Genomic DNA, 9,647 nt, shown 5'->3' on the forward strand with positions numbered 1-9,647 from the left:
TTTCTGCACTAAGAAATGCAAACTGACATGGTGTTGGGGCACTGGGGGTAGGGGGCTAGGGGAGCAGGAAAAGCACCCTGCTTGAGCTCAGAGGTGTTGCGATGCCGACTGCTGTTCCCTATGGATCTTTGAGGATGCACGGCATGAGCAGGATGCGGCCAAGATGCTGGACTTTCCCCACCTGCGTTGGCCGTTCAAGAGGAAAAGACTTGTAATGGCAGTGACAGTCTAGGCCGTGTTCCTGAGCCGTGTTCTCCAGTGGGGAAAACACACACCTGCGGCTTGGGGGTCTGCAATGGATGCTTAAAAATGCACCAAGTTATTCAGGGAAAGATAACAAAAATCCCCAAACAGAGTATAATACTTATTCAAATAGTCATCTTCACTTGCTTTTGGGTATATAGCCAGTACAGTGGTACCTTGGTTGTCAAACATAAACTGTTCCGGGAGTCTGTTTGACTCCCAGAACTGTTTGAAAACCAAGGTGCAGCTTCTGATTGGATGCAAAAGCTTCCTGCACTCAGTCAGAAGCTGTGTTGGACATTCGGCTTCCAAAAAATATTCGCAAACCGGAACACTTACTTGGGAGCCGATTTGTTCAGGAGCCAAGCCATTCGGCCACCAAGGCACCACTGCATTGAGGAAAATATTTTTTTTTTCCCAGAGCAAGGAGTTCCCCAACATTCTGTTTTTATACATTTTGCAGTAGGAAATAATCCAGCACAGATTTAGACACAGGGTGTGCATTAGTGAAGTGGCACTTTAAAAAGAAGAAGAAGACGAAGAATTCTTCATTAGAATTCTGTGATTCTTTTTTTAAAAAAATAGTTTTTTATTTCATTTTAATACACCACATACAAAAAGAAAATGCACAGATACCTAACAACTATGAAGATGCACAGATACCTAACAACTAAGAAAGAAGAAAAGAAAAAAAATACAAAACAAAACAACACCAATACACTGAATATTGCTCACAATACATTTAACATAAAAATGACTTTTTCCTATGCAGCTGACTTCTCGTCTACTCCTTACTTCTATTTCTCATCCGTTATTCAGTCCAATATTATAGCATATTTTGGCTTTAATGTTATTTATTCTATCCTGGGGTTTCCATCAGATTCAAAACTCCTACTACAGACTTCTAACTGCCATTGCTATTTTTCAAATAAATTTTAAAGACTTCCCATTTTGCGGTAAATACTTCCTTCAATTTATTTTTTATTCTTTCTGATTACAGGTCTAATTCTGCATATTTGGTCATTAGAATTCTGTCATTCTATGGTGCTGGAAGGGACCTTAGCGGTCATCTAGTCCATCCCCATTTCTCAAGGCAGTGTCTTGCAAACGCAGGATGGAACCACAGCATCCCTTGCAGATAAGCCTACCAGCCTCTGCTTAAACCCCGCCCCCAGTGGCGTAGTGTGGGGGGTGCAGGGGGGCCGGCTGCACCAGGCGCAACATCTGGGGGTTAGGGTTAGGGGGCGCAAATCCACGGGTTAGGCAGCGCAAATTACTTGCCTTGCCCTGGGTGCTGACAACCCACGCTACGCCACTGCCCGCCCCCCAAATGAGAGCCCATCACACACCACCTCCAGAGGCAGGCTATCTATATAGTCTAAGGGTGCTTACAGGTAAGAGGTCTTCCTAATGTTCAGGCAAATTCTGCTTCCCTGGAAAGCCTCGGAAGTCAGGGTGTGTGTGTACAGCAGCAGGGGGGAGCCTTTTTCAGCTCAAGGGCACATTCCAGGGCCGGTCCACCCAGGAGGCAAGGTGAAGTAGCTGCCTCAGGTGGCAGGATGCACAGGGGCAGCAGATCCGGCATTCAAGGAAAGCATCACCCACTGCTGCCGTGGACCTTTACCGGGTCACCTTGGCAAGTCGGAGGTCTCCCACCCTTGCCCCTGATGCAGAGCTTCACTCATCCCTTCTTGCCTGTTGGGGAGAAGCAGTTGTCGTTTGCCTCAGGTGCTAAAATGTCTTGGACTGACCCTGACACATTCCCTTGCAGTGGGCGTGTCTGAGGGTGTGGCCCGAAGCAAAAGTGGGAGGGGCAATGTGCGCTAAGTCTTACGTTTGCGCAATGTGCAGCATGCCAGCCGTGCAGTGGTCAGAGATTTCTACACACAGACTTAAGGAACTGAGATGCGTTGTCACTCCAGATTAGTGGCTTGGGGGTTGTTCTCCCCCACACCCTCTGGATATCTGCAGAGCTTCCTATTAACTTGTTGCCATGTCTGCCCAAGCTGGATGAACAGACTGGTATTGTGTGGCTACATGGGATGCCATTCTGAGGGTATTAATTACCAGGACGCCAGAGTATCTATTATCCCTCATTATCCTATTATATGCTGGCATCCATTGAAAGCTTGGAAGCTGCACAAGAGGAGGGGAGACCCAGAGAGGCAGATTCCATTCAAAGCACGGAGCAGGTGGGTTTTCTATCAACTGTACTTGTAAATGCTTACAAGAGCCTGTGAACCGGGCCCTTTTGCTATCAGCCTTTAAACACAGAGCAATTTTAAGGCTACTACCCTGTGGACACTACTCTAGGAGTAAGCCACACTGAATGTAGTGAAACTTGACTAAAGCATCCCTGACAGATGGCCATCGAACCTCTGCTTAAAAACCTCAAATGAAGAAGAGTTCACACACAGCCACCCGCACGAGTCTGTCCCACTGGCAAACAGAAATTTCTTCACAATGCTTAGCCAGAATCTCCTTTCTTGTAACTTGAAGCCATTGATTCAGGTCCTACCATCTGGGGCAGGGGAAAACAAGCTTGCTCCATCTTCCATGTGACAACCCTTCAGATATTTGAAGATGGCTATCATATCTCCTCTCGTAAAAGTTTAATGTGCCTAAAATGCTATGTGGAGGTTTGCATTTTCAGAATGTCTGTTCTGCAGAGAACGGTAGCGAGTGCAGAAGGCGCTTGTGTAGCTAAAGCCACAACAAGGCGGTGGAGTCTTTGTTTCTTCCTTCCTGCCAATTAATATCTCTCAAAGGAGACCTGCACATGGCCAATACTTTGGGAGCACGTCTGATTGTGCAGAGTCCGTTCACATGGAGCACTGGTCGGGGCATTCCACTGCTCTGTCTGAACTAATACTGTTGTAAGCTTGGATCCTAGAACAATAGGCAAGTAGGATCGTAGAATGCAACAACTGATTGGCTTGCAGGAAAAGACCAATCAGGCTCCAGGAGGAAGTTAATCAGCCTATTAGGCTGGTAGGATCGTAGAATGCAACAACTGATTGGCTTGCAGGAAAAGACCAATCAGGCTCCAGGAGGGAAGCAGAGTCAGCCAATCAGATGGGATTCATTGTGTAAATAATGTATATAAAAGCCTGAGGTTTGGGGGGCAATTCAATCACTGTTTTACAAGCGGCATTTAAGAGCATGAAATCACTACAGGACTCCAAGTATATTTGAAATATGCTCTAGATTAGAGATGGGCACAATATCTGGTTTTCTCTCAGAAGCCACTGGCATATCGAACAAGTAACTTGCTAAACTCTCTGGGACAATCAACAAGTAAGAACCTAAAGAAAACTGGACTGCGTTGCTCATTGTTTAAGAGCAATGTGTCGATTTGCATTTACAATGTATATATTTTGTAACCATTTAAAAGAAGTTTGCAGTAAAACTTTGGAACTCTTTTCTTGGTGTGGAGAACTTATCGATTCATTCTCTGCACAAGGCCCAGATCGGAGAACTCCAATCACGTAACCCTAACACAGGGGAGGTGTTAAACACACTGCACATTCACTTTTAAACTATAGTTAAGCTTTTAACTATGGTTTAAAATGATGTGTGAATCAGGCGAACGTCTTCAAACTGGACTTCCTAATTATTCTATGTGTTTCTTTTGTTAGGGTGGTGGAAGTTGTTTGTAGGAGATAATGAAGATGAAATAACCCAGAAATGTTTATATGGCAGTGGTCTGGTAGCAGTGTGTCCCTCTATCTGCCCCAAAATGATTTCTTTTTTTAAAAAAAAGAAAAGAAAAAGAAAAACTGCCTAGTATTATTTCCCCCCTATTGCAACCTGGAAAAGGAAATGGAAGCTGAGAAGCCATGTGATTGCTATTATTAATTAATTAATTTGACCAATTGATTACTTACCACGGAAAAATCTTTAAGTGCCTTATTATGATTAAGAGCCAAACATGATCTTCTGCATATGCCCATGTTGCAAGTAGGACATAGTCCACAGTTATCATCTGTTATCACAAAGTACAGTTAAATATTAAAGATGTGTCTATACAATATAGCCCAACCACAATGAGGAGTGAGTCATGGGAGGAGTAATCACAAGACTTTCCCTAGTGGTATATAATTAAAGAAATAGAGACCAATCCACGCCAAAACTGACTGATTGGTTTTGTGCCAGACATTCAGATAAAGCAATATCTCCTACTGTAATCCAGAGGCAGAGAAATAATAATAACAGTTAATTATGTAATAGGATATGTGGATATTTGAAGTTAATAATTTTGGCTAACAGAGTACATGTATCTAAATCAACTGAAATCATAATGCAGTCATGATGAAATCTGGCAGTACAGAAAAATATATATATATATATACCATACCAAACACACTCTATGTTGCAGCAAAGATAAATCTAATTGCATTTTCACTCCAGTCAGCATCTCAACAGACCCCTCTAACCCAAAGCTAAGTTGAATACAGATGTGATCCTGTCTTCATTTGTTTGCATGCAGGCACCTTTGTGTGGCGAGGCCCTGGGCCCCACAGTTCCCTCAGAAATAAACACAAAGACACGAATATCTTGGGTTAATGGGATAAATCAGGCCACAACTTTACTGGTTACAGATGTGAGCGGTTTGGCTTAGGCAATTGGGTGAAGCAATACTACATCCTAGGGACGTGGGTGGCGCTGTGGGTTAAACCACAGAGCCTAGGACTTGCTGATCAGAAGGTCGGCAGTTCGAATCCCCACGACGGGGTGAGCTCCCGTTGCTCGGTCCCTGCTCCTGCCAACCTAGCAGTTCAAAAGCACGTCAAACTGCAAGTAGATAAATAGGTACCACTCCAGCAGGAAGGTAAACGGCATTTCCGTGTGCTGCTCTGGTTCGCTAGAAGCGGCTTAGTCATGCTGCCTACATGACTCAGAAGCTGTACGACGGCTCCCTTGGCCAATAAAGCAAGATGAGCGCTGCAACCCCAGAGTTGGCCACGACTGGACCTAATGGTCAGGGGTCCCTTTACCTTTACCTTTAATACTACATCCTGACTCCTGCCCATCTGCAGGAGTCCCGAAAGGGTCAACCACCGATAGAAGGAGCCCTATGATGTACATCAATTGAGCACCCCCAGGGTCACCGATGGGGTCGTGGCATGGATCTAGCCCACGCCCAGGCTTCAGACAGGAACCACACCCCCAGATCCCTTTAACGGGAGAGGCAGGCCAGAGGCAACAACCACCCCTCCCATGAGAAGGCTTACCTAATGCTTAGCCGCCACCCGAGCCCAAAGGCTTGCCACCAACACCCTCATACCCGCAGCCAACCCTTAATGCCCTTGACGATATCGGCCAGCCAAATATAATTGGTAAGGTGAACACCATCACAGTGCAACAAGGCCTCCTGGTCGAATGTAATGGTGGGGTGCCGTATCACCCAGCCCCACAGTAGTTGCACCTTCTGTGCCACGGCACAATCCGCAATTTTCCTGGCCCTGTTGATTGCCGCCAGGTGGGGCAACCACGCCAACCACGCCTCTCCAGGAGTTGGGACCTTATTATCATCAATTCCAGGAATAAGGCGAGCAAATTATCAAAGTATTCTTTGATGTTCTAGGGCAGATCAATGTCCTTCCTTTTATCATTTTGTTATAAGAACTTAAGGTCTCAAATATATAAATTAAATGTTCAAGGCAAACACGTACAGTACATAAATATATACACCACATGTCTGAAACAGTATAGGAAGAAAGTCCTGAAACCATTTTGACTCTCCCAAACTGACCAAATGTTTCTGTCCAAGGAGGGAGGAAATGAAAAAACCTCCCCAATGTCTCTGTGCCAGTGGCGTAGCGTGGGGGGTGCAGGGGGGGCCGGCCGCACCGGGCGCAACATCTGGGGGTTAGGGGGTGCAAATCCACGGGTTAGGGGGCGCAAATCAACGGGTTAGGGGGTGCAAATCCACGGGTTAGGGGGTGCAAATTATTTGCCTTGCCCCGGGTGCTGACAACCCACGCTATGCCACTGCTCTGTGCTCACCAATCCTGCCTTAAGGGCACATTTAAGGTGTGAATAGGGTGAGCTTGTGACCTGGATTGAGGAATCAAGTAGTTATACTGTAATAACAAAAGAATGGCCAAAACCCAGATAATGCAAGCAGGTAGCCTGCCAGACAGGAGATAAACAACACAGGATTCTGTTTTAGACCGCCCCCAGTAATGTATGTATGTATGTATGATGTATTGAGGGAGGTGGTCCTGGGCTACACCCCTTCTGTGATGTATGTATGATGTTTCTGGGGTGGTCTGGAGTTTGAGGGTGGGCAATTCTAAAAGTCTACATAAGGGCTCTCCACCTATCTCCTGCGTGTGGGGGAGCACCCTGTTGCAACAGTTGAATAAAGATCAGGCTTACTAGCTGCTTTGCTTCTCAATATTCTCTGGTTGGCCTCTGTTATTTTCTCCTACCAATAGAGAACCCACTTAAGGACTCCATACAGGCTCTTGGATACCCCATAAGGGGAAAAGGACAGATTTTGTTTACAACAATTTCAACCGTGTAAAAGCAAGACTCCCTCCCCCAACCTCTTGAAAAAGAAACTAGGGTCTGTTGTTGTGTTATTCTGCAGTATTGTATTACTTTTGTTTGCACACAGCAGGAGCAAGTGCCCGCCTTCCTGCTTAAGAGGCCAGAAGGCATTTGTGGACAGGAGAGTGATTTAGCAACAGAGAAGCTATGGCTTCCTTCAACAGAGACTCCTCATTCTGCAAATAGTTAATAAAAGTTTATATTATGTTTATGGACATCATGCATTCTGTAAGTTATTCTTATACAGAATAACACACTTCCCACATGAATAAGAACAGAAGTTTGTCATGAGTTCTGGGAGATAATTCTTTGCTAGGCTGATGGCTTGCTAATAATCCAGGATGCCTGACTGTAGTTTTATCCGTGGAAGCTAATGGCAGGATATATTCCCCTAATGGTTTGGAATTACTCATTGCTAGAAATTGCTTGCTTACTCTCCACCTTCTCTGACCCCAGTGTCCCTCCTTTGCTAAAAGGGGAAAAAAAAGAAAAAGGCTAGAATAGTACTCTTAGTTCCTGTAAAAGTCGAAAGCAGCTATTTGCCCTTCTATCCTGCAGATTCTGTGTGTTGAAAACCATCTACGTATTGCAATGGATAAACATAACAAGTGGAAAACTTGCACCATTTTAAACTGGAAGTGGTAATAAAGACTGTGCTCTGTGTCAAATGCTATGTAAAACCATAGTTAACATAAAATATGGTTTGCTTGTTTGTATATTATATTTATTTACATCCCACCTTTTTCTGTGTGCCAGACAGTCTGCTTTTTCTGCATCACACTGAGCCTTTTCCGGTGGAGTCCTCCCTTCTCAGACATCTCTGGGATTCTCCCTGTTTCTACTCGCAACCTTTTACATAGCTGGTCACTTGAGGGCAGACAGCCTCAAAAGACCTGATTCTTTGCGGAAGGGGGAATTTGTGCCTGATACAATGGACCAGGATGAAGACCACGTGCCTGGGAAAGCAGCCCAGGGAAAGAGCAAACAGGAGCATAAGTACTGGGCCCGAGTCCAAGTTATGCGTTACACAACAAGCTCCCTCCCTTCTTTCATCTGAAGTCTCTTTTTGCTTTTCCAGCCCTCAATTATGAGCGCTCCCGATACCACCTTCTGCTTTTTTTCTTTCCTCCTAACTCTCAGTCCAGGTTTTGGATGCTCTAGCTAGGGGTAAGATAAGATGGAAAAGGCTTGGGTTTTGGCCAGCCAGGTGCTTGATAAGCTCCCTGCTTTTGCAGTCCCAGGCAGGCAGCAAAATCTGGAGGCTTATGGAGTCCTAGCTGGTCTGCCATGAATGGCTAGTGGGCTGCATTTTGCCTAGTTGTGCCACACAATGGGTCACTCACGGCTCCAAGTTCAAACAAGCTCAACTTCTCTCGAAACTGGCACAAGCAAGCTGCCCCTTGCCACCTCTTGGACATTGGGCCATATGAAGCCAACTGCTCTTAGGCACAGACAAGCTTTGTAATGGCAGCAGGAACTGATGTTCTCCACGAATGGACGCAGGGGAGCAATTCTGAGGAACACCAGCAGAGAAGTGGCGCCCACGGCAGCCACCATTTTGAGATCGGTCATACTTAATAAGGGTACAATTGTTTTTAATCAAGGGGGAGATTCAGTTAGAAGAAAATGGTTACCACAACTACCTCAGGAAAGTTCAGGAAATCATTAAAGTAGGTGAGAATTTGCATCGTTGTTGTAAGCAATGCCAAAACCTTGTTTGGTAATTCTACTTCATCACGAAGACAAACATGACAGGCATACCAAAGCAGGACCGTTTTCTTTAAATAACTATTGATTTAAAAGCTCCTTTTAATCTTGCCTAGTGATGGGGAATCCCAGCGCTCCTCAGAAGCTTCCTTGAAAGACAGCAGGCTCAGCGCTATTGATCTTTCCCTGCTGTGGAAAGTTGTCTTAGAGTGTAGAGACTAGAACATTTACCAGAATCCTCTACAGCCTAGAAGGAAATGGATCTCTGGAACTAGAAAATTTGACAAACAAAGAGCCGCTCCTCACATTACACATTATCAGTGGCGTAGCGTGGGGGTGCAGGGGGAGCCGGCCGCACCGGGCGCAACATCTGGGGGTTAGGGTTAGGGGGCGCAAATCCACGGGTTAGGGGGCGCAAATTACTTGCCTTGCCCCGGGTGCTGACAACCCACGCTACGCCACTGCACATTATGACTAATGTGTATAACTTTCTCCAGTATGAATACTCATGCTGTTCCACACAGATGGAAGGATGTTTCTATGTATGCCTCTTTCAGGCCGAGTGTGAAAAGAGATCCAATCTAGAACTGAAGGTGTCGCATATAGAGAATAATAAAATCATAGAACTGTAGAGTTGGAAGAGAGCATCTATGACATAGGGCCATTCAATAGCTCTGGTTAGATCACCAGCGATAATCTTGACAATCCATGCGACCACTGAACTGATTACCATATTTTACTGCAGAATCACCACATTTTTAATCCTGATTTTTCTTTTTCTTTTTTTTTTAAAAGGGGTGTGTGTGACTATTATGTGGCGAAAAGCCCAAGGGATGACCGTTATGTGAGGAAACAATTTTTATTAACAAACATACTTATGCTTATTATTTGTTATTAACTGTTTTGGTGCCATCCAAGTTTCTTGTGTCTCACTCATGACAGTTTTGCCCACCCACCTGCTCCCCTCTCGCCCACCCACCTGCTCCCCTCTCGCCTTTGTCTGGTACTGAGAATGCCCATTGAGCCCCCCCCCCCGAGACTATTATGTGGTGAATGCTTTGGGACCGATTTTGGGTCCCCCGCAAAGGGTGTGATTGTTATGCAGTGGTGACTATTATGCGGTGAAATACGGTATTACT

This window comes from Podarcis melisellensis, assembly GCF_964234715.1.
Source record: "Podarcis melisellensis genome assembly, chromosome: 17".
NCBI classification, from domain to species: domain Eukaryota; kingdom Metazoa; phylum Chordata; class Lepidosauria; order Squamata; family Lacertidae; genus Podarcis; species Podarcis melisellensis.